The sequence below is a fragment of the Lagopus leucura genome, unplaced genomic scaffold, assembly GCF_019238085.1.
Source record: "Lagopus leucura isolate 7727_CA_CO unplaced genomic scaffold, USGS_WTPT01 Super-Scaffold_100002, whole genome shotgun sequence".
NCBI classification, from domain to species: domain Eukaryota; kingdom Metazoa; phylum Chordata; class Aves; order Galliformes; family Phasianidae; genus Lagopus; species Lagopus leucura.
The window spans coordinates 41,576,128-41,603,335 of NW_024962263.1; the positions used below are offsets into that span (position 1 = coordinate 41,576,128).

A 27,208-nucleotide genomic window follows, 5' to 3' on the forward strand; every position below is an offset into this window, starting at 1 on the left:
AGGTAACATAGCAGTCACTGTGGCATGACCCTTGATTCATAAACTGAGATTAGAGTGCTAAGCAAATGCAAGTGAAATGGCAGCCCATAGCATCCCAAGAAAAAATGAATTATGAATACACTCTCTCTGCCTTTTAGTCAAGCAGAAATGAGCCCCCACGTTCACAGTTACTACCTGAATGTATTGTAATTCTTGTCACTGCCTCACAGCAGTCTCTCCCTGCCTCATGCTCGACAATTTTTTTTTTTTGTCATTTTGTGGGTAGTTTTATAAGCAAGTTCTTCAGGTCTTCTAGGAAGCAAGGAAGGCAGCTATAATTTTCAGTGGAGATCGAAGCAGGAAAGACATGATGAGATAGAGTTTGGGGCTATTGTGTTGTTAGCTCCTGAGAGTCTGTGTACTTCAGGTTTGTGTTGGTTGTTTTTGTTTTTTTTTTTCACAAAAATCATGTATGACCAAAATGGGGACATCTTCAGTAACAGGGTGCTTTGCTTTGCCATACTCTGCAAGAAAGAAATCTATTCTGCAACATGCAACTTCCATCTTTCCTTTCAAGGAGGAGACGCTTTCCTCCTTGAATCCTTGTCTGTGAAGGACTAGCAGAAGGAAAGGCAAGAACTTGAAAACACCCTGGTGAGTTTTGAGAGGGTGAGGTTAAAGTGGAGTATAATATAATTGTTAACGTAGATTTTCAGTTTCAGCAGTGCTTTTTTTTATTTGTTTTATTCTAAAGAGACTAACTAAAGATTTAGACTACAAATTGACTTAGAATTAGGGCAGTGCAAAAAAAGGAAACCAGTGACCTACTTAAAAGAAATTAAAATGCATTAAACCTCTTGGGGTTGAGGTTACAAAAAAAAAAAAAACAAAAAAACAAAAAACCAGCCTCATAACAAAATAAACCCAACACAATAAATGTGTGCGTGGAAGGAGACAACATCTTCATTTCTTCCCTAGAGGCAGCAAAATTCTACCAGCAGAATCTGACTCCTAGTCAAATTATTATTATGCAGTTATTATTATGCACTTTGTACGGATATTTTTACTTTGCCCAGACTTTTAGGTCACTGACTTTCTAATGTGTTAGTATCTAGTCTAAAAACAGATGATTCTCACCCTGAAAAGTATCCTAGGGCACAAATAAGTTTCTGCCATCTTTGTTTATTATCCTGTTTATTCAAGCAGTTGCTTCAATAGCATTTGCTGTTTTTATCTTTTATCTTTTGTTTGGGTTTTTGGTTTTATAATTTGCTTTCGCATAGTCCTCAATCTGGAAGACCAGAATATCTTTTTCATTTCTCCTTTTGCCTTGGATGGTCCTTCCAGGGCTTAGTGCTTCTGTTAGCATGGCTCTTGCTATCACCATGTCGTATCAGTCTTTCATTGCATTCAAGTGCATCCCTAAGGAAGGAATCTATTTCATATAATGCAAATCAAAGCATGTACATCTTCCTAGAGCTACCTGCACAACTCTATGGATAATAACTACAAGCACAGGAATTACATTGGTCTTATATTCAAATCTTTGAAAGTAATTAAGTCTGCTGGGAACAGACAGGCTAATTTGACACCTCTGTGGATCACTAGATCCAGCTGTTCCACACGTCGATACCCATGCTGAAACTAATGGCTGCCCTGTTGGCAGCAGTGTCCTGGTGCACAGATTCTGCTTACTGCATGAGAGCCTCTCATGGCTGTGTCTCCTGCAAGCTCACACCTTTCCAAGATCCAGCACCAAACATGGGTGACAATAGTGTGACCATGCCAGAGCCTGTGCCATTCTTTCACCACAAAAAGTGTTGTGTGACTTAATATCACCACACTGGGACAGAAAAAAGAAACAATTCACCAAACTCAAAGTTCTTACTTGGCTGCAATACACTATTCCAGCTGTGATAGACACTTAATTTTCAAATTTAATGTTTGTTTTCTACTTTTAATCATGTCCCTAACGAGTTCATCTCATCTTCTCTTTCTTATGCCCCCTGTCTTTATTCATCTTCAGTCTCTTCCTTGCCCCCGCACTCTTCTTCGGTTTATCCTCTTTATAAACCCAAGCATAATTTAAACTCTTCCATCTTAATCAAAACAGCATCCTCAAACTTACCTACCTTTCCTATTTATTGCCTCATCATCCTTTCTTCACTCAGCTTACTTAACAAAAAACTTACAACTGCTATCTGAAGCTTCATCAAAAAAACACTTTTAGGCACCTTCTGATCTTGTGCTTCTCTGACATTTGGATTTATTATTTATCTCAGTAACTATCACATTCTTTGCTCTGTAAATCTTTCCCCATTCACAGCCATTGAGAGTATTGTAGCATAATGCTGTTTTTCCAAATGTGGGCATAAAATTCCTGCAACTATTTGCCTTTATATTTCACAGACTCAAAGATGGGCTGCCCAAGCCATGTGAAGAGTGACTGCTGGGCAAGAGAGGAGCCTGCTGGCAGTGGAAGAAGGCACAGAGAATGGCATTCCGGTGAGATCAGAGCAGGAGGATCTTTGTGCCCTCCTTACCTCATCCCTTAAAATGGTCATGCTGGCAGCAGCCATACTGATGCCACCTGATAGGCAGTCCCTTGGGCTTGTGCCAAGTCCCTTTGGGCTTGTGCAGCCCAAAGTTCACATGCAACTCTAACAGGGCATATGCAGGTGATGGGCTGGCACCCTAGTGCCAGACCCATGGCAAGCAGTGGGGACAGGAGCACAGTTATAATTTCATAAGTTGAGAGGTCATAGGTTGATGCTTCTGGAAAGATATTCGACTACTAGACCTTTTCCATTGTCATATCCTTTAATTAATTACTTTATTTATTTATTAAATAGTTCTGGAAATAAAATGTTTGAATAATGAACCTTGTCAGTTGTCACATCCTTTTAATCATTCATTCATTCAGATAGAATTTTGTCTCTCAAAATGATGTAGAAGCAATGGTTCTAACATCAATTTGATAATTTTATGTAAAAATCAAGATCTGGATTCTTAGCTCTAGAGGCAGACAAAGAAATAACAACAGTAAAATAGTAACTATTTCTTTCAAGAAATAGCTTCCCTTACGAAGCCTTACAAGTACTTCCTGATTCATAAAGCTATCAAGCATGAGTTGTACAACTTTTCAATATTTTATGAAGTCAGAAGGTCACATTAGAGATGCAATAAATTGCCAATGAGTGATATCTTGTCGACAGGAAATCAAAGTGTGATTCTCCTTGCAACACACAGGTGATATCAAGGAAAACAGCATTGAAATTAACAATATAGCCAGATAAATGAGTCAGAGCAATCTTGCTATACAAGAACACTTTTCTGCACATTAAGTAGAAGATGAACAGCTGTTTGGACTTGGAGATGATATAACCATATTGTGGGCCAGCTTCCACATATGGCCAAGGAGAGGAGATATGCTTCTTCTTGCTGGTTACATTTTCCAGGGTACTGGGTAAATCCTGATCCCAATGTCAGCCTCAACAACAAGAAGAAATTTCTAGCCCCTGAATCAAAATGTTAATTCCTGAGAGCTGAGGTGGAAAAGCTTTAAGCACTATTTGTGGCCAAAACCTCAGAAAACAACCCTTGTTATGAACAAAACATAAAGCAAAACACTGTCCATTCATGCATATTTGTATGTAGCTGACTTACCCATTTAAGTGACTTATCTTCATATTCAAGGCCTCTTTCCCTATATACAACTGCGTTAGTAACATTTAAATTTCTCCTATTCAATCTCCATAATGACTCAACTGCACAACAGCTATTTCTATGTCAGAAACTGAATGACAGTGGGAACTATGGGACCCACAAACACACTAGGTACCATATTATCGCATAGACCCTGCTCGATGAAATCCGTGGCCCAATCTGCACTGTGCTGTAGATACTCCCCTGTGGTAGGCAGGAACATACCTTGACACTACGCATCAGCAGAAATACTCATCTCCACTGCAGGCATAGAAGAATGCTCTCTTCATCCTGAATGTTGTCCTCATGTAGAGGACAACATTCTCAACAAGAGATTGCTTGGCTTTAAATTGCCATCTTGTATTTCCTACAAATTCAGCCATTTCAGCTGAAGGATGGTGAGATATGCAGCAAGGCCAAACAGATGGGAATCAATGGGTTAGCCTCGTGTAATTCTTGTGCAGACAGGGCTGTGGTTCTATGGAAAATCAGCTCGTCAGGTACTGCTGATCTGCCAGGATACTTTCAATCCCTTTGTGTGTATTTTAATTCTTTTGTTACACTAGGATACCAGTCTGCACTATGCACTCATTTCATTTTCAGATGAATACCTTCATGTTTCTTTGTTCTGAGCAGAAATTTCCTATATGTACGAATATCTAAAACAGCAACATTTCAATTGTTTGTTACGGTTCTTTGCACTGATCTAAAAAAAAAAAAAAAAAAAAAAAAAAGTGTAACAGTTAAGACTGCTGGAACAGATACCAGCCACGCTGATACGTACTGTTGTGTCACCTCCCTGTGCTACCCCATCTGTCCCATATGTACTTCTGTCCTCTCTTGTTTAATATTTAGATTTAAGCTCCTGAGAAAAAAGATAAGAGGTAAGAAGGGCTTTATTCAGAGAAACTACCCCAGAAACAAAAATAGTTCTAATTGTGTATTTCGGTCCTTGAAAAAAAAGGATTTTGGAAATTACTGTAAAGGCTTAAGTGGAAGAGTGGCATAAAGGGAAGGGGAGACAAATCCCAGTCCTATCATAGATTCATTCTTTTCTCACTCAGTTTTTCATCCGTTCGTGGTATGGATGATTCTAAGGTGCCAAATGTAATATTTATAATCTCAAAATCTGCTCAAATCACTAGCTGTTCAGCACTTTCAATGCTGTCTTTCCCATTTTGCATGATCTGTAATTGGTGTTAAGATATTCCTATTTATTCTGGAAATACAAAATGTGTTACTTTGCTCTTAATCTGCATAGACTGAAACCATCTGCTGTGGCTCACAGTTGAAGAACAGTAGATTACATATTCAGTCTAGTACCTACATCCAGCCCTCATTAAACAAATAATCATTACTGCTATCAAGTTGTAAGCTAGAGCAGTGTACAATTACAATCTTATATTTAAGCACATAAACCATTATTTTTAAAACAACAACAAACAAACAAACAAACAAAACCAGAAAAAGTAAACTCAGTGAAATACATATTTGTTTTTTTGCTGATGCTCCTGATGCTCAAAAGGCAGCTTTCAATAACTCAGGTAGAGGATCAGTGGAGGTTCCCCTCAGGTGTAGTAGTGGTTCTGACTGCCACACTGAGCAAAAGGTGATCTGACAAAAGAAAGTCAGTCTGTACCCACTAGCAGGATTAGCTACTTTGCCTCCACATGGGCAGGAAGCTGGAGTCACCAGGAATAGCTGTGCAGTAAGAAAACCAATTTGTAAAATAAATTTGTTTGCATTGCACCCAAGCAAAAAAAAAGTTATGCCCCAAGCTGGCTTGATTTAAAACATGAGGAATCCTGTTTGCCTTGTACTCAGACATAGCACCAGATAGTTTGCTCTAGGGTAGCAAGTGAAATATCGTGTAATATCTCTTTACTAGGTATAGTTAGACAAAAATAGTAGAGCTAAGATATCCGTTCCTGGCCTGCAAAAACTTGAAGGAATCAGATGGCCAGCACACAGTCTGCAACCACTGACATCCATCTGAAGTGCTGTAGTGGAACGGAGCTCAAAACAGTCTTAAGATCTGCCTGACAAGTTAGAACAGGTCAGAACAGAGAGGGAGCAAAGCTTTGGACCAGGCAGGTCTCAATCTATGGGAAAACTGAGTGTAACCACCAGTGATTCTGAGCAGGGCCTAGAGAAGGGAGAGCTCTCTGGTTCTGGCTTCTCTTTGTGGATAGCTTTCCAACTCATCTACCTCAGCCTTGGAATCTAAGAACTGACAGGTGATGCAGCTGTCAGAAACCATAGTGCAGCACCACAGTATAGTAAACCCAAGGCTTCACTAGTATGTTTAATTAATACTTGATTTTTAGTTGTTAACAAACAGATGAGGTGAATTTGGTCCTGTCAGACTGGTAAGCAGATTTTTTTTTACTGTCCACAACAAATGGACTAGAGGAATAAGTAGGAGCAGAAAGGCTAAATGTTTTAGAGCAGAATTTAATCCCCATTTAGTTTTTTCCCATGATGCAAGTATTTCTCCAGCTACCCTTATGTCTTCTAGAACATATTTTGGATGATGATGATGCATTCTTTCTGGAATTATTTCCTCATAATTCATTTGTCCTATTTGTCATATTTGTACAACTTTTTATAAACAAGATACGTCAAATTGTTCTCCTGTTGATGTAATTTAGCAGACTTCACTTAGTTTTAGCTAGAAGGAATTTGGTCCAGTCCATTTTGTTTACAGATTTATTCAAAATTAGGGAATATTTTTAAAACCAGATCTGTGCCTAGCTTCTGGCTGGCTGACCTTATGACTGGAAAATGCCAAGGCCTGTTTTTCACTTGTGAAATATGGCATTTATGCATAAATGTAGGAAACGTAGGAAACTTCCAGCTCCTTATCTTGAGGTTTTTGTTGTACGTTCTATATGAAATCTTTCAACCATCAATTTTTAGTATAAGATCTCCAAGGAAAAGGTTTTCCCATCCTTCTAATAATGCAGGTGTCCACATAGTAATATTGGTCTGACTTCCTGGGGAAGCAACACACAAGGATTTAATTGTTGAAAGGAGGAGCTACAAACCTTCTTAGTGGAATCAATTTACAGTCAGCATAAAGATGCCAAAACTTGTGCTGTCTCTACATGTAGTATTGTAACCCTTGGGATGTCCCAGGGTGATTTAAACAGTTTAAGCTATGGGCAGATCTCAGATTTAGATCCCTTAAAACTGCCTTAAAATCCAAAGGTACTGTAGGATCATTCTCACACAGCACAGCATCTCACCTCAGCACTTAAATCACTGCATTTCTCATGTGTCATTATGAATATAACGCCTTCTCCTCAGTCTGGAAAGTCCTGAGATATTGAGCTTTATCTTCACAGCATTTTAATGATTGAATTAACTTTATGCTAGTTGGGTTCTAAAGGTCTGAGTCTTTACAGCTGAGCCATACAGCTGCTGTCATTGTAGGAATGAGGTCACTTGACTTCAGAAAGTATACAAAAAATAATCTCAGCTCTTTTTATCTCATATGGTACAAGCAGCATGCTTGGTTAGGTAGCCTCACATCTGACTTACAAACACGTAACTGATACCATACTCAACAGGCAAAACTGTAAAGACTGAAATCAGTGAGGACATTTGTAAGATGCCCAGTTCACTTCAAAAGCCACAAGAGGGAAAGTTAAAAGGCTCGGGGTTACCTCCTCTTAAAGACTATCTGAGAGTTAAAGAAAGTGGTGGTTCAAAAGCTGGCATCTTTAAGACTGCACTATAACCTAGTAGCAGACGTCAACTCTTCCTAGAGGTGATGCACTTACCTTTCTTTGCTTCTTTACGGTGAATACTGCATTCAAAACATCTGGTAACCAGTTCGTGTATGGGGGAATGGCTCCTCAGCCTTGTTATCTAGTGCCACCCAGTGGTCATCTATGCCAATTGCTCGGGTGTGTGGTCTCCACAAGATGCCGAATTGGAACTCACCAGACAAGGCGATGCCTGTTTTCTAAACGTGAATCTCCCTTCCTGTAGGCGAGGAAAGAGAGAAAGAAACCGACCTATGTAGCTAAGTACAGAATCAAAGCATATTGGCATACTGGGCTGGTAGAGCTGACTTTGGTGGTTGTTGGAAAGTTGATTTTTTTTCAGTGATATTTAATGGGATGGCAGATATTACATTTTTAAAATTATTATTTATGTCTTACATTAAAAAAAAAAAAAAAAAAAAAAAACCATGCACAATTGCAGGAAATAAATGGTAGCATGAACTGCTATCCGAAGGGGTCTTGACATGGACTTGCAAAGAGCATTTTGCCGACAGTGGTTGCGTGAGTTATGCCCATTGCCCTAGTGAATGTCATGGAATATTTTGCAGTTTTCTGTTATGTATATACTAGATCATGCATCTGATAGAAGAAAATGCAACTTCCATAAATTTGTGAATGTCCCAGTTAAACAGCTCAGAACTCCTGATTTTAATCTGAAATATCCTGGATAGATTGGATGGCAGCAAAATGGTGTACTACACAAAAATTTTGTTGGCATTCCTTTCTTCACTGATGTCTAATTTGGGGTTCATTGTTGTGTTGGATATGCTCATTTTAAACTATTGGAAATGAACTAATTTAACCTTTGTAGCATGGTGTACTGATAGTCAGCTGAATATGAGCCAGCAGTGTGCCCAGGTGGCCAAGAATGCCAATGACATCCTGGCTTGTATCAGGAATAGCGTGGGGAACAGGACTAGGGAAGAAATCCTGCCCCTGTACTTGGTGAGGCTTCACCTCAAGTAGTGTGTTGTTTTTGTCACCACAGTACAGAAAGGACACTGAGGTGCTGAATCAAGTCCAAAGAAGGGCAACAAGGCTGGTGAAGGGCTTGGAGAATTGCCCTATGAGGAGAGATTGAAGGAACTGGGGATGTTCAGTCTGGGGAAATGGAGGCTGAGGGAAGACCTTATTGCTCTCTTCCAATATCTGAAAGGTGCTTACAGTGAGAGCGGGGTTGGTGTCTTCTCACTGGTGACAGGATGAGGGAAAACAGCCTCAAGTTGTGCCAGGGTAAGTTTAGGTTGGATATCAGGAAAAACTTCTTTATAGTAAGGGGTTGTTAAGCACTGGAATAGGCTCCCCAGGGAGGTGGTCGAGTCACCATCCCTGGATGTGTTTAAAAAGTATTTGGATGTGGTGCTCAGGGATGTGATTTAGCAGAGGGTTGTTAGTTCGGGAAGTATGGTTAGCTCATGGTTGGACTCACTAATCTTTAAGGTCTTCTCCAATATGAGCAATTCTATGATTCTATGAAGTGTCCAGATGTGTACAAGAGGAAACAAAGGGGCCTTGCTTCCATCTGCTTAGTAAACAAAATTTATGTGTGGGAGTAGATAATTCTGTTTATTATATGCATCTGCATTTTGTTATTTAGCTGCAAAGTCAAATACCAGGCAGGACCTAAGTCGAATATTAGGAAGAAATAACTGAAAGGCCTTTTTTCTCCCCTGCCCCATGTTTTAGATTGCAGTGCTTAAAAGCATCACACTTGAGTTATGGGCAGTAGCTATTTTCTATCTCGGGAACGTGTCACCGAAGCATGGTGCATCAAAACAGGAACTTAGGAACGCTACTGGGTGTTCTGAAGCATTCCCAAACTGCCAAAGCACTTTAAATGTCAGAAGAAGCGTTATGCAGCGACCCAGTCGATAGATGGCAGTGCTCTCTCCTGCTCTGAGAGACGAAGTCGGTCAATTCCACTGCATTCTGGAAAGTCAGCTGAAGGTGGGAACCGTCCCCGTTCAAAAATCCTCCTTTTTACATTTCTGATCATGTATTGAAATGCAAAACAGATGTCAACAGTAGACAGTGTGCAGACATTCCAAAGGGCAGAACACGTGACTAGAAGGAGGATGGAGATAATACCATGCTTTGCAAATCTGAAATACACCCTGAAAAATCTTTGTTTATAAAATCACTCTCTAATGACAGTGTGCAAGTTAGAATGGAGAAGGCACCAGGTGCTCCTCCTCATCCTGTGGCATCCTTCTTTGTCAGAAAGGTGTCAGCAGAAATCACTGCAAGAAAAAAGGTCTGTTTGCACAGCTTGAATTTCACCAGGAAAGTGGACAGCTTTTTGCTTATTCTTTAGCCAGAAAGCTGAGGTAACTTTTGCCACAATCCATATCAGCTGACATATTATATAGAGGAACCTGTCTGCCCTGACAGGCAAGAAGAGCAGCTCTGGGAAGCTAGTGCCCTAACTACAGGTGTCCTGCTGCTGGGCAGTTGGACTAGATGGCCTTTGAGGGCCCCTTCCAATCCAAATGATTCTGTGATTCTTTGGAAGAGCTGGGAGTACCACCAACTGTTGTGAACGAACTCCATAACTTTAAAGAGAATGTGTCCACATTCCCCTCACTCTGCAAGGCTGGAGGAAGAGATTTTATGCTGATGAGGAACTTTATGCAAAATGTAAACTTGTAAATAAAGATTTCCATATAACAGAGGGAGAGCTGTGTGTCAGACACGTCTATTTGCAAAGCTTACGCTTTTCCTATTGCCTCCCTGTGACCAGAGTGATAATGTATAACAGGTCTGCAAAAAGAAGAGCGTGCTGAGGAGTCCCTGCAAAATATGCTGCCTGAAGCAATCCAACACATCTTTTGTGGTTCAGGGAATGAGTGCAATGACACCGCAGTGTTTCAAGACAGAAAATTACGTTTGGGTGCCTGATCATTTAAATGATAAAGAGCTTCTCAACTGCAGAGCCAGTGTCTCTCACTTGAATATGCCCAAAGAGAGATAACATATCAATAGATATATTGTTCATATAAATTTGAATTCATACACTCAAATTTCCCAGGAAACTGAGACCTATAATTTGGCACAAAACATACTTGTGTTTTTACCCCTGTCTGCAACATTTACATTCAAGTAACAGACATCAAAACATTTGGCTACAAGGATAGCTTTGGGATTTGCACACGTAAGTACAGATATATATCTATGGAGCTCAACTTACTGAAAATATGGCTCAATTATTGCTTTCTTTCACGTGGAAGGAAGAATCATGAGGCACCAATTTACGTGTAAAATTCTGGGGATGTGCATTTTCACACAATAAAAATATGAAATAAACTGTATAATAGGAACATACTACCGTCATTTTAGAATCCTGTATCTCCAGGAGAAATTAATGACATTTTCTTTATCATTTTAACATGTTAATGACTCCCGTAATATCTGAATGCATCCATGAGACTTCAGGCCACTTAATCATCTGTAAAGATTCTTTTCCACATGATTTTTGTGTTTTAGAACTGAAGTGTGGTCAGAAGACTATAAAGTCTGGCAAAGCAATTACCTCAGCATTGGATCTTTCCATCTTCTCCTCCAGTCCTGTGGATAAGCAAGTGGATGCCTTGCAAAATGTTGGAAGATGAGTACTGAGCCCCAGCACTGCTTTTACTTGCCTGGCTCATAAACCTCTAGTTTCCTGCTGCTGCATTCCTTTGTCATTCCTACTCCAAAAAAGAATTCTCATCAGCAGGCCAAGCTCTCTATGTAGATGTTGGATATTTGATTATTCCAGGATAGCTTGAGTTTGACAAAGAACTAGCAATCTTGACTCACACTCATTTCTTCAGTGCTATGGCCTGTCCTTGGAAGATGGCTCTGATGAAATACTGTGTGAATATCCAATGACCTACTGAAAAATCACAGAATCACAGAATCACAGAATTGTAGGGGTTGGAAGGGACCTCCTGAGATCATCGAGTCCAACCCCCCTGCCAAAGCAGGTTCCCTACAGCAGGTCGCACAGGTAGGCATCCAGGCAGGTCTTGAACATCTCCAGAGAAGGAGACTCCACCACCTCCCTGGGCAGCCTGTTCCAGTGCTCCGTCACCTCACTGTAAAGAAGTTCTTGCGCATGTTTGTGCGGAACTTCCTATGCTGCAGTTTCCGGCCGTTTACCCTTGTCCTGTCTCCACTCACCACTGAAAAGAGTCCGGCCTCGCCATTCTGCCCCCCACACCTTAGATATTTATAGACCTGGATCAGGTCCCCTCTCAGTCTCCTTTTCTCAAGGCTGAACAGACCCAGTTCACTCAGCCTTTCTTCATAGGGGAGATGCTCCAGGCCCTTCACCATTTTTGTGGCCCTCCGCTGGACTCTTTCCAAGAGATCCCTGTCTTTTTTGTACTGGGGAGCCCAGAACTGGACGCAGTACTCCAGATGAGGTCTTACCAGGGCAGAGTAGAGGGGGAGGATCACCTCCTTTGACCTGCTGGCCACGCTCTTTTTAATGCACCCCAGTAAGCCATTGGCCTTTTTGGCCACAAGGGCACACTGCTGGCTCATGGCCAACCTGTCATCCACCAGGACACCCAGGTCCCTTTCCGCAGAGCTCCCCTCCAGCAGGTCATCCCCCAACCTGTACTGGTGCATGGAATTATTCCTCCCCAGATGCAAGACTCTACACTTGCTTTTGTTAAACCTCATCCGGTTTTTTTCTGCCCAGCTCTCCAGCCTATCCAGGTCTTGCTGAATGGCAACACAGCCTTCAGGCGTGTCAGCCAATCCTCCCAACTTCGTATCATCAGCAAACTTGCTGAGGGTGGCCGTTATCCCCTCATCAAGGTCATTGATGAAGATGTTGAACAAGACCCCCCCTCCCCCCCCCCCAATTTGCACAACTCTAAGAGATTCCTAAACTTCTCCAAGCAAACTTGGTGATTTGTTTTCAGAACTTGGCAGCTCCTCTTATTTATACATGTGAGGACAGTTTTGAACAAGTAAGAACTCTTAATGTAACCAAACCTTCATTCACCAAAATGAGAATGAAAAGCAGTGCCAAAGCCAGCAGACATTTTTATAAGCTAACCTTTGCAAAGCAGTAGCTTGTTAATAGTAATTTCTCATCTCCCTTGCTATCTAGCAAATTATTCCTCTGCAAAGACATTTTTGGTAAATTTACCCAAAGCAAATGTAATGATGATGTTATATTAAAAGCTCCCAAGCTGGTTAATCTTCAGAGGTGATGGAAAGTTTATGGAGAGAAATAGAGCCAGTGCTAGCCTCTGGTCACAAAATATAAAGGTGTTTATTTTTAACAACATGATTGAAGGTTGTGCTTCACAGCCTATTTTCCACACTATTGCACTGAGGTGTTAGACAGGGAAAAGGCAACAACCTACATGCCCAGTGCTCCCTGAGTGGTATTAGGATCTCAGTGTCAGAACTGAAATAATATTCCCCAGTACTTTTTGCTAGGGAGGAACTGTTCTTCTGAGATACTCACACTCAGAATCGTGTCCCGATAACATAACCAAATATGATGCTGGCCTGACCCACTGTTGAGCCTTCTCATTCAATAGGCACCATGAGGTATAGCAGCGTATTCAATTGTGCTTTTGTGTTTTGTTATTAGTGGGGAAAAAGAATATGCTATTGCAGAACTAGAGTTTATTTAAGGATGTTTATCTCTGGGGAAGTTTATCATCTCTACCGGTTTAATTACATCACTGAGAGTAAGCTAATTTTAGTCCCTTTGTGAACCTCTATGTGATTTCAAGCATGTTTTCGTTTTTGGCTTAAAATGGTTTTGAAGATACATATGCTAAACTGAGAAGTGACATTCTAAATACAGTGAAAAGCTAACTACATATGTTGCTACACTGTTTCAGTAATAGCTGTTCAACAGTATTCCTATGGATGTATTTCCCTTCACAGGCAAATTTTGACTTTATAACAGAGACTCTATCCAAAAACACTCCTTTTTTATTTCCCTGTTGTAGCAGTGCCATGAATTGTGTGCCTGTTCCAAGGCAGGAAGGGAGAGGAGTGTTGATCCAACATGTAATAGATGGTTATGTTGGCTGTATAACTAATTTCACTAATGGAAATTTCACTAATGGAACATAAAATCTCACTGATGGATTCCCACTGGTGATTTTTTAATAGACAGCAGCTCTTTGTAATACACCATTTCTGACTGCAAGCATTTGCAAATTACAGGAGAACCAGAAAATACACTGAGACACCTGATTCTCAATCACCACAAAGATACCCAGTACAATTACTTGCACAAAAATACATAAAAGGAAATGCAGACATAATTTACCTTTAGACCTTTACTCCATCAGAGTGACGTGATTGACCTGAGAGCATGTGGAGCCGAGTTTAGAACAGAAACGGCTGTGAATAAAGAGAAAAAACCCAGTATTACTTGGAAAGGTGCTAACAATTGAGAAAAGATGTAACTCCAGAATTGCACTCAGTACAGAAAAGGGATGCTGAAAAGGGCAACAATTTTGCACTCTGCAGTGGTGAGGCTGCATCTTGAGCGCTGTGTTGAGATGTAGGGCCCTCACTACAAAAAAGGCATTGAAGTTCTGGAGCATGCCCAGAGAAGTGCAGTGAAGCTGTGAAGAGTCTGGAGCACAAGGCTTATTGGTCTTATCTGGGGGAACTAGGATTGTTCAATCACATTGATAAAAGATTCAGCATGAGCTAGCAATGCACGCTTACAGCCCAGAAGGCCAACTATACTCTAGGTTGCATAAAGAGAAGTGTGACCAGCAGATTGAGGGACGTGATTCTGCCCCTTTACTCCAGTCTTGTGGGACCCCACCTGGAATACTGCATTCAGTTCTGGGGCTCCCAGCACAAGGATACAGGACTGTTGGAGAGGGTCCAGAGGAGGGCCATGAAGATGATCAGAGCGCTGGAGCACCTCTCCTATGAGGACAGGCTGAGAGAGTCAGGGCTCTTCAGCCTGGAGAAGAGAAGGCTACTGTAGGACCTTGTAGCAGCCTTTCAGTCCCTGAAGGGGACAGGAAAGCTGGGGAGAGACTCCAAAGCACATGTAGCAACAGGACAAGGGGAAAAGGCTTTAAACTGGAAGAGAGTAATTTCAAACTAGATATTAGGAAGAAATCTTCACTGTGAGGGTGGTGAGACACTGGAACAGGTTGCTCAGTGAGGTTACAAATGCCCCCTCCTTGGAAGTATTCAAGGCCAGGCTGGACAGGGCTTTGAGCAATCTGGTGTAGAGGGAGGTGTCCCTGCACCTAGCAGGGAGGTTGGAACTAGTTGATCTTAAAGATCCCTTCCAACTCAAATAATATATAGTTCTGCGAGTTTGCAGAAAAAAGAGGGGAGACCTTATCACCCCACAATTCCCTGAAAGGAAATCATGGCAAGGTAGGGATCAGCTTCTTCTCTGAGGTGACAGCAATGGAATGAGAGAGAAGGGCCTTACACTGCAAAAGGGGAGATTCAGGTTGGAAATTGGCAAAAAAAAAAAAAAAAAACCAAAAAAAAAAACCCTTCTCTAGTGATGCAACAGTGATGCAGTGGCACAGGCTGCCACAGCCCAGGGTGTGTGGTAGAGTCACTGTCCCAGAAGATGTTCAAGAACCACGTGGATGTGGCACTGATGGACATGGACAGTGAGCACGGTGGGGGTGGGCTGATGGTTGGACTAGGTTATCTTAGTGGTTGTTTCTAACTTCAATAATCCTCTGATTCCTTGAATTTTAGATATCTCATCTATAAAAACTTTACTTCTCTACTTAGAAGTTACGGTGTTTTAATATCTTACACCAGATTTCTGCTAAGCCCAGGAAGAATAATACTACGTGTCTGGTAAAAGGCATATTTTACTGTCCCTTGTTTGTGATTGGGGGTGCAGTATATACATATAGATATTTCTGTGTTTTGATGTATATTTACATATCCAGTGATAACACTTTGCAAACTAATAGCAACATCAAGACACTACTATTGAAATATCAGACTTCAAGGACAGCTTTGATGTCTGGGTATATAAATACAAATGCACATGAAGCTCTAGCTTCCCAGAATCTGGCATTGACAAAATTTTAGGTCAGAAGAAAGGAAGAACTAGAGAAGCACAAGACTTAGCACAAAACCCTAGGGAAATACAGCCCTTACAGCAGAAGTGTAGACTGTGCTGCAGGTATCCAGAGGGCCAAAATTAGGGTGAACAGAGGCCATCAATACAGCTGTTTCCCATCACAACACGGAATATGGATGCAGTGGCTTTAAATTCAAACAACTCAGGGATCTGTTGCTATGGCAGCATCAGATGTCCACTGCAGAACTCCAAATAAAGATGATGCCATTCCAGTCCTTCCACAAGCACCCATTCTATTTCAGAATGAAACATTGGAAAGCCATCAGATGTCAATGCTAACACAGCCCCTGCACTGAGTAAAGGTATTGTTTTCAGGAAATACAGTTCACAGCACTTAGCCTGATGAGAAAAAGCATGACTCATAACACTGAAAAATGTTTTCCAGGGCTTATAATAGACTGCAATTAATATTGTTCCTGGAAAACAGCTTCTATTGTTACATAAGTCTGCAGTTGATGATTTTAGGGATAACATAGTATTTCTGTTTCAGTAAGATGAGAAAATGTTCTGTAAAAAGAAAAGGAAATGAACGGTGTTTTATTTATACTTATGCGAGTCCAACTGCTAGCAGAGCATCTTTAGCATCTTCATCCTCTTACTGTCCTAAGCTCTTTTAATCCCAGGGATCTTGCTCGCCATCATTGCAAACACTTTTTGCAAAGTAGGATGTTATTTGTGTATGGCTGTTGATTTAACCATGAAGACCAGCTCACTCTATTTTTTTTTTTCCTCCAGCTTGTCACTTTACTAACCTGTTTCTTGCCACATGGAACTCAAAGAGGAGTTTAAAAAAAAATTTCTGCATGGCCATGGAAGCCTGTGAGCAGAAAGGTTGATCCCTTTAGGAAAAAAGAAATAAATCCATTCAGTGCTGTGACACCAGATTTCTTGAAAATTCTGAGATGTTTCAGGCTTACAGACTGTTGTGTACATTTTGTTCTGAGTAAGGACCACAGAGTAGGAATAAATAATTTGTACATACATATGAGCAGCCTGAAAGCATCTCCTAATTAATCACTAAGTAAATAAATTCTTTACTTCCAGAATCAGATTTTAGTATGTAAATATATTCTCTTCTGTATAAAGAAGTTCATTCCCAGAACTTGGCAGGTCTCTGTGAATGCAATGAAGACAACATGAGTGTCTCATCACATTCACGTTAAGACTGTACCCCACATTATTCTTCTCTATCTCCATAGGAGAAGAATGACATTTGCCTTCATGTTATGGTGGAAAGAACTGCCAGCAACCTCTCTCCAAGACCAGAATTACTCAAGTTAAAGGGAAAATAAATCCCCAAACACATGCATTATTAGTGTTGCTCTGGAAATAATATTCTTTTCTTGAGAACCAAGTCTAAGACTCGAGTATAAGGGAAGTAAAGGGAAAGTAAAAGAAAAATGAATGGTTCACTGAAAACTATTTCTTGCTATGTTTACCTGAAACTTTTCCAGCATTGAACTGTATAGTATCTTATTGGTTAATTCATATTCTTAAATCTACATGCTTCTTTTAACAAATATAAGGGTTGAGCTGGATGTATCCATGATAGGTCCTTCTATATATTAAAATAAAAGCAGAGTTGTCAGGAGTCCCAAGAGGAACTACAGAGCTTGTTCAGAGGCAGGTAAGCCTCATTTTTTGTACCAAAAAAATTTGTAGAAACTATAACAGACTAAAAATCAGTGACTGAAGTATAAATATGAGATAGAGGAAACTCAGCACATATTTCATTTACAAACTTATTATGGTCTTTTGAAGGTGTCAATGAGCAGATAATTACAGTTGTTTAAACACATGGATATTCAAAAAATCTTTCAGAAAATAAAATCCTCGCAGAAGACACGTAAAGCTGTCACAGTCTAAGACAGGGATTAACACTGTGTCAAAAAATAGGAAAAAAAATGCCAAGAATTAACATTTTGTTTTTACAGTCAGATTTCACATTTCATTAAGTTCTTGATATTCATCTCATAAGGGTTGCACCTGAGCAAGGAAGTTAAGAAAGGCAGAGTTGATATGCAAAAATTGAATAACTTCCACATGAAAAGAGTAAGTAGTCCTGACCTCTTCAACTTGGAAAACAGTTGTGAGAGGGAAGGAGGAAATGTGATAAGTATGATACCATAAGTGATGCAAAGAGGATGATTAAGGAGTGACAAATCATTATTTCTCACAGTATGGGAGCTACAGAACACTCAGGGAAATTATTAGGTATCAAATTCAAGATCAAACAAAAGCAAGTTCTCTTTCTATGGAGGTCTTAATTAAGTCATTAAACTCAAATTTGCAGAACATCATTGAGCTAGACTTTAAGTGGCTTTAAAAGTAATTTAGAAACAATTATTAGTGACCCTTCAGCTCATTACATCCTAAATACTAAGATTTCTCTCCCATGATTCATTGCCATTGGCTGGTGTGGCAAACAGAAACCTTGGCTAAAAGGACCTGAGCAGATATGACACTTTGTTTGAATCCGCCTAACAAACAAGCTAAGGAAAACAAGCCCTTCAGAGCATCCCAAATGAGCTAAAATTGCATGAACAGCAAACAAAATGTTAGTATACAGTATCTTGACAGAATATTGTGGTAAGTTTGGCACTGTGCTACTTTGAACTGATTTCCAGATAGTACCCAAAAATTAAAGGTTCACGTGAAGAATCTCCTGACAGAAAGACTTCACTTTCATGTTGTAACTTGCTGAGGTCTCAAACACTTGAGTGGTCCCAGGCAGGTGGAGTTATAGCAGCACAGTTGAGGTGAGAAGTAGCCTCACAGGTAAGCAGCTCTAAAGTACTGGGAAGCAAAGACCAGCTGAGAGCAGCCAGAGCAGGCAGGGACAAAGGACAGCTGTCCCAAGCAAATACGATGCCATGCTTGGATCAGCTGGCAGCTCCAGCAGTTGGTGTAGTACCAGTTTTGTGGAGATTTGGTTTGCTACTCGATTAGAAGCATGGTTACTCTGAAAGAAGATTTAAAAAAAAAAAAAATCCTTCTGGTTGGGCCCAGTAACAGATTATTAATGACTTTGAAGACACTAAGTTGAGGATCTGACTTCTGATACTTATGCCCTGGTAGTCAGACATTTTGATCTGGATGTGACATATTAATTTCTTAACTGTTTCCCAAAGAGATCTAAGCATTGTAGATGAAAAACAACTACAGTAAGACAATATCATTTTGGCAAACACCTCTAATTAAGAACCCAAAGAATTTTGATTGTCCTTATGGACATTATGACTCACTGCTTGTGCCTTATTGCTATGAATAAATAAACAGATGCTAGTTGCTCAGATTAGCTTCACAAATATATCTTTCCACACAGATATATAAGAGAGATGGTATGGATTCCTGGGTTATTTATCATGTACATGCACTCTGCTCACAAAGAAGCAACGTTGCTTTTGACAGATCCTTGGAGATAACAGGCAAAGTATTCACAGGTAGGCCAATAACCACACACAGAAAGAAGAGCTGAACTCACCCTATTGATGAAGGGGCCACTTCTCTAGCTGCACAGCACTCCCTCTCAAGAAGCAGCACAGGCACCAGAGCAGTTTTCCCTCCAGTGGCTGTCCTTATAGGAGCACAGAGTGGCTCCACTCTGGGTGCACTCCTTCCGGGCACAGGTGCAAACAATGTGCCTGTGTTCCCTGGGCCAGGCACACCCCGTCACAGGATGCTCCATCACCAGCTCAAGCCCTGAGCTAACAGGTCCCATATAACATGAAAGGCTACACGCTATCCCAATCTTTTGAAGGGAAGACTAGTTCCTTTAGCTAAGAAATGACGAGAGAAAGTTTCAAAGGCAGCATCTGTGGTATCTTTTTCAGGCAGACTAGCAAAAACCCACTTTCAGATAGTCACAGCAAACAAACACAAGTACATAAAGCTTCTTTTTTTCCCCACTCTTGTTCAGCACTCCTTTCTTCCCTAATCTAGTCCAGAAAGGTGGTGCTGGGCCCAGCATCACTTTACATTCAGTCTCATCAGCCTACTGTAGTTTGACCCTTTATCAGGTATCATCTAACATGAGCAACACTCCTTCCTGTTAAGTGGATCATGTCTAAATAAATCTCAGTGCACCATCTGGCACCTGAGTCAGCAGCAGGTATTGGCTTCCTCTTGAGAGGAAGAGTACCATTTCAAATAGGCAAGCATTTTCCTTTTTCTGGGGATAAAACTAAGTGAAGTCCACAGACTAGTTAAAACTTTGGTGACCAAATTTGCTCTGGGAATTGTAAGCAAAAGACAGTGGGACAATGTTTAGAGTATGGTTGACTTATCTTGTGCAAGTCTATACATTAGGATGCTAGAACGTACTTATCACTGAGTTTTTCTCATATGTATATGAAAAACAACTCCCTGAATTGTCAGATTTCTATCTGAGCTCGAGCTCCCTTCTCCCTACTTTTGGTTCAGTCCAGCTTTCTTTCCTTTATTTTTACTCATCTCAGTCATGTAGGATTATGAATATGTATTCTCCACTCTATATGTTCCTCCATTTCCCCCCATTCTATTTTACCATGGTCAGAGCAAATATGCATTCTAGATTTTACTTTCTTTCCCTTCAATTTCACTTGCAACTCCTGGCTCTGAGAAGTCTGTAGTCTGCTCTTAAGGTGTATATAAGAAACAGTGCTCCTTCATTTTCCTCAGGATGATCTAGGGAGGTAGACTTGATTTCTTAATGGTAGTAAAGTACTGTATACAAGAGAGGAAGAAAGAAAGTCCACACTCATACTGCAGAGCCCACTCCCAGAGCCAGGTTTGAATGCAGCCACAACATGCTGTAGTGCCATCCTAACGTGATTCGGAAAATGCTCTGAAGAAGATATGGCCATATTCATTTATCACCTCCAACCCAGAAAGTAAGATTGCCTTCTGCACAGCTTGACAGAACTGGTCCCTAGGTGACTAGCAGATGTATCTGTAACATGCTGCAGTGCAGAACGTATGGAGTTGCAGCCTCAATAGCCATAATCACAATATGAGGTGGAATGAGGGAGCTGGCAGAGGAGAACAGAAGAGTTTCGTTCTTGCTTCTAGTTCACCCTGGCACCTTCCCCATTTTCTCCTCTAAAGGATTTTAAAGTGGAATGCGTTTTTGATGAAGTTGTTAGTGCTGAGAAATTAGCAACAAATGCTGAACAAGCATTCCATCCTGTTAGCTTAATGCCCTAGAAGGTTTTGAAGCAGAAGCCCTCAGGTTTTCATTTTAGATAAAGGTGACCCAGACGAGATCTTTATCCTTGGACTGCAGGCTTTGGTTCAGGCTGCCAGCATGCAGGGAACATAAGAATTGATTGTTCCTTCTGTCTGGAGAATTAAGACTTATGTGCAAGGCAACAGTTGAAGTGCCATCCTAAAGCCAGGGTAGCAACTGCAGTAGTTTCATCCCATTCAGTTATAAACCCACAGAGGTTTGCCCTGCATAATATAGTAATCTCAGATAAGATTTCTGATTAGCTACCTATTCCTTCTGCTGTAAATATAAGTTGTTCTGCCAGATTTACAGAGTTGTAAAATGCATGTATATAAAAGGAAAATTTAGGATGTAAACCTCTAATAGAGACAATGTATTCTGGCTCACTTTAGGAATAAGTATATGGATGAAGTTACAATCAAAGAGCTAAATGAACAGCTTATTCCTGTGGTTCTCACAGATGATCTTCCTAATACATTTCAACATAATTATTTTTTACTTGTAGAGCACAAATCTCACAGGAGTGCCACCGAACTCAGTGCTACCCCAGATCCTCTCTGCCTCTGATTCTTTTACTGCAGTTAAGTAAAGTGTTGGAATTTTCTGAGGAGGAATCATGGACTTTAAGATATCTGGCATGCTTCCTGAGCCTCTTTGAACTTAAGTAAAAACAATTAATATCCTAGACTAGATTTGAACCTATTATTATCAAGAAACATCACTTCTTGGGGTGATATCAAGGGAAAAAGTGAAATGAGTGCAGGGGATCAAACCTTGCTCCTAGTTTTATCTGTGACCACGCTGACTTAATTGAAAAAAATCTTAAGTGTAACATAGGACCAAACACATCGCACCATGAGGAAGAGAAAGCAGGATTGTTAAAGGAGTTGTTGACTTCCTAGAGTGAAGGATGGGTGCTCATTCTATGACTTGCTTTGCTGGTAGCAGGCTAAGTTTTTTATTTAAGCCAGTCTACACCTCTTCTTTCAAGAGACATAATACTATGTACGTGTGTTAGCCATATTCTGGTGTCATACTCAGTTACCCTTCAGAGAAATTTAGACAAATAAACACATTTCTATTGACTCACGTTTGATCTCTACATGAAAATTTCTTGGCATTGTCCTCCTTCCATCTTCTTAGGAGGCATCCATGAAAATCCAGGTACCTGGTATTAACCTTACCTGTTTGGAATGCCCTATTGGGCTTTTGTTGTAGACATCACTACATTTGTCCCTGTCTGTGACACAGTGCTGGCACACGTATAATCAACAAGCATACAGAGAGGTTAAGCTACAAAGATTATCACATTAGAGAAGAACAATTAGAAATAAATGGAAAGCTTACCTGTGCCCTAGGCTCACAAAGAAAGACTCCAAGAGGAACAATCTTCAGAGAGAGTTTCCTTCCTCAGTGGCAGTCAGCCCTTAAATAAGGTATAGTAGAGGTGGAGCCAGGCTCTGCCCCTTCTGATCACACAGGTGAATTGCCTTCACCTGTGCTCCCACAGCTGACTCATTGCTTGCCTCGGGTGATCAATCAGAGGTTCAGGCCGTGATTCAATATTTCCCATACAGCATACTATCACATCTCAGCCTGCAATAGAAACAAATGAGTTGTTGATTCCTTTCTTTCTCAAAAGAGTTGGGCTGGGGAGAACCAAAATATTAAGGGAAATACTTCAGGTGACTTTTGCATTTTAAAAACAGTTCTGAGTGAAGAATTTGGTGCTGATTAAGAGTCACGTTTATTAACAGTCATATTCCTACAACTTGAAACCCTCTGTCTACTAGGACAAAGGAAGCGTGAGTCAAAATTTATCTGTCCATTACATTTTTCAGTTCATTTCCATGTCCTTGGATTCTTTGCCTGTGTACTGAAATAATAAGGATCCCATCTGTAAGAATTTATAAGAATGTAGCTATAATATCTGTTGTTTGTAAAGTTTCTACTACCATTTATCATCTACTGCTTACACTGTATCACGGCAAAAAGGAGGAATGATGGAATTATACCAGAAAATGCAAATTAGAGAAAAGGAGGAAGATAATCAAAGATCCCAATCCATCAGAAAATATGCATGTATAAATGAGTATTCTCCATCAATATCCATGGGCTCTGAATCATCTTTTGAGGAAGTTTGCTCCTTTTTAAATCTGATATTTATTCACAACTCAGGTATGCTTATGACTAAATAGCAAGAAATCTTACAGTTTCTAGATAGCATGAGTATCGAAACAATGCTTCGTATTTTTTCTGAGTATATTATTTCCTGAGTATGTTTAAATAAGACATTCTATCAAAATCAATGATCTATGCAAAACTATAAAGGTCACTCATCTTATTTTCCATATTTGCTAACTTCTGTATTGTCTCACTTAACCGGTTAAAAAGATGATGATGAGAAAAGATGATGCTGCCTACTATAGAAATATGGCTATCAAAATATGTCATGCCTTTAGAAAACAATCAGAAGGCTTATTATTCTCATCATTTACTAGCAGGAAGAAATAGAAGGAGAGAATTAAAAATAGATTAGGTCACTTGAGAGATGTCAGAGTATCTTTTTTTCTGCCCTTATTTCAATGTAAGGTCTGTAAGAAAACAGAAGAAAAAAGGAAAGAAAGAAAAAAGTGAAAATCAGTCTCTATGCCTAGAGATGAACAGGCCAGACAGGAAAGCCTATGATGAAGTGTCATCTGCTAGCACAAGATTGTTTCCTGAGCTGGAACTATCCCAGGCAATGGGCTTTTACATTTTAACAGTATGTATTGTTGGTCTATGGTTCGCTAGTGATTAAAATATATCTTTTTCCTCTTAGACCGTTCTAGACTTTCTTCAGTTTTAGCACCCAGTTCCTTGCTGTTAAGTACTTCTGTCTTTCCAGATGGTTCTTCTTTCCTTGGTATTTTTATCCTTTCTATATGAGACTGTCAGAGCCTCTCAAACTTGGCTTACTGCTGTTCTGACTGGAGTCAATATGTAGAGTGCTCTATGTTACAGCTTTTTGTTTGTTAAAGTCAGTGGATATGGCTGTTTTCCTGACAGGTGCTATGGAAAATCTGAACTGTTGTTTTTGGATTCAACTTTGTATGGAAATTTACAATTGCTTGTGTTTCTTGGCAACTGGAGCAGCAAGAAAGAAGCTCTCACATGCAGAAAATCAGCTATGACCTTGTTTTGGAATTTAAAACACAGTGACACAAACTGTGTCAGAAAAAAAAGAAACAGGAGAAGAAAAGTAAAAAGAAAAATGAAATCATCAGCTCACATTCTCACAGTTTCACAAGCAGTAAACACAATCTTTCCCACTGTAATGGTAATGTGAAAAAATCAAATAGGGTAATAGTTATTTTCCAACAATAATGCTGGTGTTGATTTTCAGTCAGCACAGCCTATGCCAACATCGTGCCTAATTCAGCCATTTTTAAAGGTATTGAGCTCAAATTAAAATCACTCTCATGTAGGCAGTTCTATTTGCCCCTACACAACCTGAGCTCCTCCCACTCAACTCTGCCTGAGAGTGGAACTATTAAGAATTCAGTGACTACCCCCAACATCATGATTCAGATTCTCAAGGAAGCCTTCCTCAGAGAAAGGGAGAGCTTGCTTTCAAGTGCCTTTCCACACTTGTTTCAAAAGTCTTGTTCACATTACAATGGAGTCATGTCTAAAATGAGGAGAACAAAGCAAATTATATCACATCTGTAGTCCAGGAGCTTGGTCTCGCAATCATAAATGCAACCTTATTTCTCTTATTTCCTGGTACAATAAACATTTTACTCTTAAGAATAATACATTGCACTTTTTCCTTTTGTGCAAACTCAGAAAATCTTGTTAGTTGAACTAACCCTTGATAACACAGAATGAAAAATCTTCCTTTTTCATAAATAGTACACATTTTTAAGAAACTGCCCAATGAAGGAATATGGAATTTTATTGCTATGACTGTTATATCTGTACCTTAGATTATCTCCTGAGATGACCAGTTTGAGATTATTCAGAGAGGAACACAGTGTTTTTCATTACTTCTGATAGTGACTGAGATGTTGACAACAGACCCCCAAGATTTTTCTATAATAAGTTTCCGTGAGAGAATGAGAAAATCATCATAGCTTCCTGGATGAATAAAAAATGCACAGAAGCAAGAAATCTGCATCCTTTCCTCAGAGAAGACCAGGAGGGTTCAAGAACTCTGCTCTGCCAGGAGCTTGCTGCTACTTGTTCCAGAGCTACCTTGGTGACCTTCCCATGCAATTCCATCTTTCCTGAGCAATTTTATGTCCAAGCATCACTTTTTGAGTACCAGTGATCTCAAGTCTCTTGTGGAACAAAAGGATAAATATGAGCGTCAGAGTCCTGACCATAGTAGGAGGCTCTGCAGCTTCTTTGCCCACAACCAAAGTGGTTCATTTGTTTGGGCTGAAGGCCATCTCTGATGTAGCACAGCCATCTAATCTAGGGCCAAACTGCTAGGAAAAGAGTTGTGTGGAAAACTGGGATAACTCTCTTCAAAAACATTCCCCTCCTTGACTTGGGAGTTGCACTAAAGGCCCTTGGTCTTTGCCTGAGCTATCTGTAGATAGGTCTGTGCCACTCTGATGCCTTGGTGGTTCTGACCCTGTCTGACTCACTTGATTTTCCAGCTTGACTTCAGTCTTGCCTTGTCCCTGCAGGTTCTTCTCCGCCAGTCTGCAATCTTGGCAGGTTTGGCTTAACATCTCAGAACTAGCTGTGTGCTTTATATTTGATACTGAGGGACTGCGCCTCACTGGTGTAGATAGCACAGAGAAGAAACCTGACAGAGGAATTTTTAAGAGCTAAAGTCTCAGCTTTGCCAGAAATAATCTTAGATTTTAAACATTCACGCTTGTAAGTTTTGTCAAAGCCAACATTATTTGGTTGTGTCTGAAGAACGAGAGAAAGACAGATGTGTATGTGAGAAGCAGGAGCCATGAGCTGAGGAAGCCTGGAAATGAATTCAAATTGGATTAAATTAAGGAATGCAAACTAATGCATTGGAGAAAAATAATCCTACCTATACTTGCACAGAGATAGATTTATCATTACCTATTATGACTGGGAAAGAAATCCTGCAGTTTCTGCATTTAGCTCTTTGAAAACATCGGTGGAAAGAAAAGAGCAAATCAAATGACAGAAATTACTGAGAAAGGAGGAAGTAGCAAAATAGGAAACACTGCTATGCTCCAGCATCAATCCATGAATAGTGTGTGCAACTTTAGTTCCTTTACCTCTAAGAAGATGGAGTGTAACTTAAACAAGAAATAATAATGGAACAAACAAATAAACAAAAAACAGAAAAAGGATGATCTCTTTCTTGCAGTAGCCTTGATATGGTAGCAAATATTTACATGATTTTTTCAGTGGCCCCAACATTCTTATTAATGGTTTCAATCCCTTTGAAGCTAGCTGGCTGTGAGCAGAACTCTGCGTTGGGTTTTCAGCACTTTGGGTTTTCTCTGCAGGCAGTTAGACAGAGGTCCTTACAGTATTCTTGAGGCAGTTTTGACAGCTTTGTCTAGTCATGATTAGTGCTTATTTTAGACAAAAGTATGTCAAACATATAGCTAGGAAATTGCTGCAACCATCTGTCCACACAAATAAACTTTCCATTTTTTCATTTGTTTTGCCAGCCAAAGAGCCATCAGGACACAAACTTTTATGTCCCATATGGACCTCTCTCACGCAGATGAGAAAATGGAGCTGTTTGAATTACCACGGATGTGGACCACGACTGAAATGACAAACCTTTCAGTCATATGGATTTTCTGATTTTATTGCAAGATAAATATATTCTTTCTACTTCCTCAGCATTGGTGCAGCCATACAGGGATTACTGTGACAAGTTCTGGGTTCCCAGTAAAAGAGAGGTGTGATCATAATGGACAGAATCATCAAAGTGCCACAAAGATAATGGGAACTGCAACATGCCTACTATGAGGAGAGGCTGAGAGAGCTGGGGCAGTTCAGCCTGGAGAAGAGGGGACTTAAGGGGATCTCATCAATGTCTGTAAGTACCTGAGGGAAGGTGCAAGGAAGGCAGAGCCAAGCTTCTTTCAGTAGTGCCCAGCGCCAGGACAAGAGGCACATCTGAACAGCAGGCAGCACTTCTGTGCTGTGCAGGTGACGGAGCACTGGCACAGGCTGCACAGAGGCTGTGGGGTCTCCTCCTTGGAGGTCTCCAGAAGCTGCCTGGCCGTGGGCCTGGGCATCCTGCTCTGGTGGCCCTGCTGCAGCGGGGCTGGGACTGGGGGACCCAGCAGGCCCTGCCTGCCTCAGCAGTGCTGGGATTCTGTGATAATCTGGTTAATGCATTAATTCGCTTTACAAATATTTCAAGTAAATACAAACAGAAGTTATTCCTTTTTAAAAAAATCAAATATTTTACACACTTCCAAA

General features: G+C 40.4%; 1 long non-coding RNA gene across 1 annotated transcript; it reads right to left on the bottom strand.

The window, feature by feature from the left end:
- Positions 1–4,487: 4,487 nt before the first annotated feature.
- Positions 4,488–13,843, bottom strand: LOC122179262. The gene is made up of 3 exons (XR_006178616.1): positions 13,765–13,843; positions 7,470–7,674; positions 4,488–5,385 (listed from the first exon to the last, which is right to left on the bottom strand). It is a non-coding gene; the product is annotated as an uncharacterized LOC122179262 (long non-coding RNA).
- Positions 13,844–27,208: the final 13,365 nt, after the last annotated feature.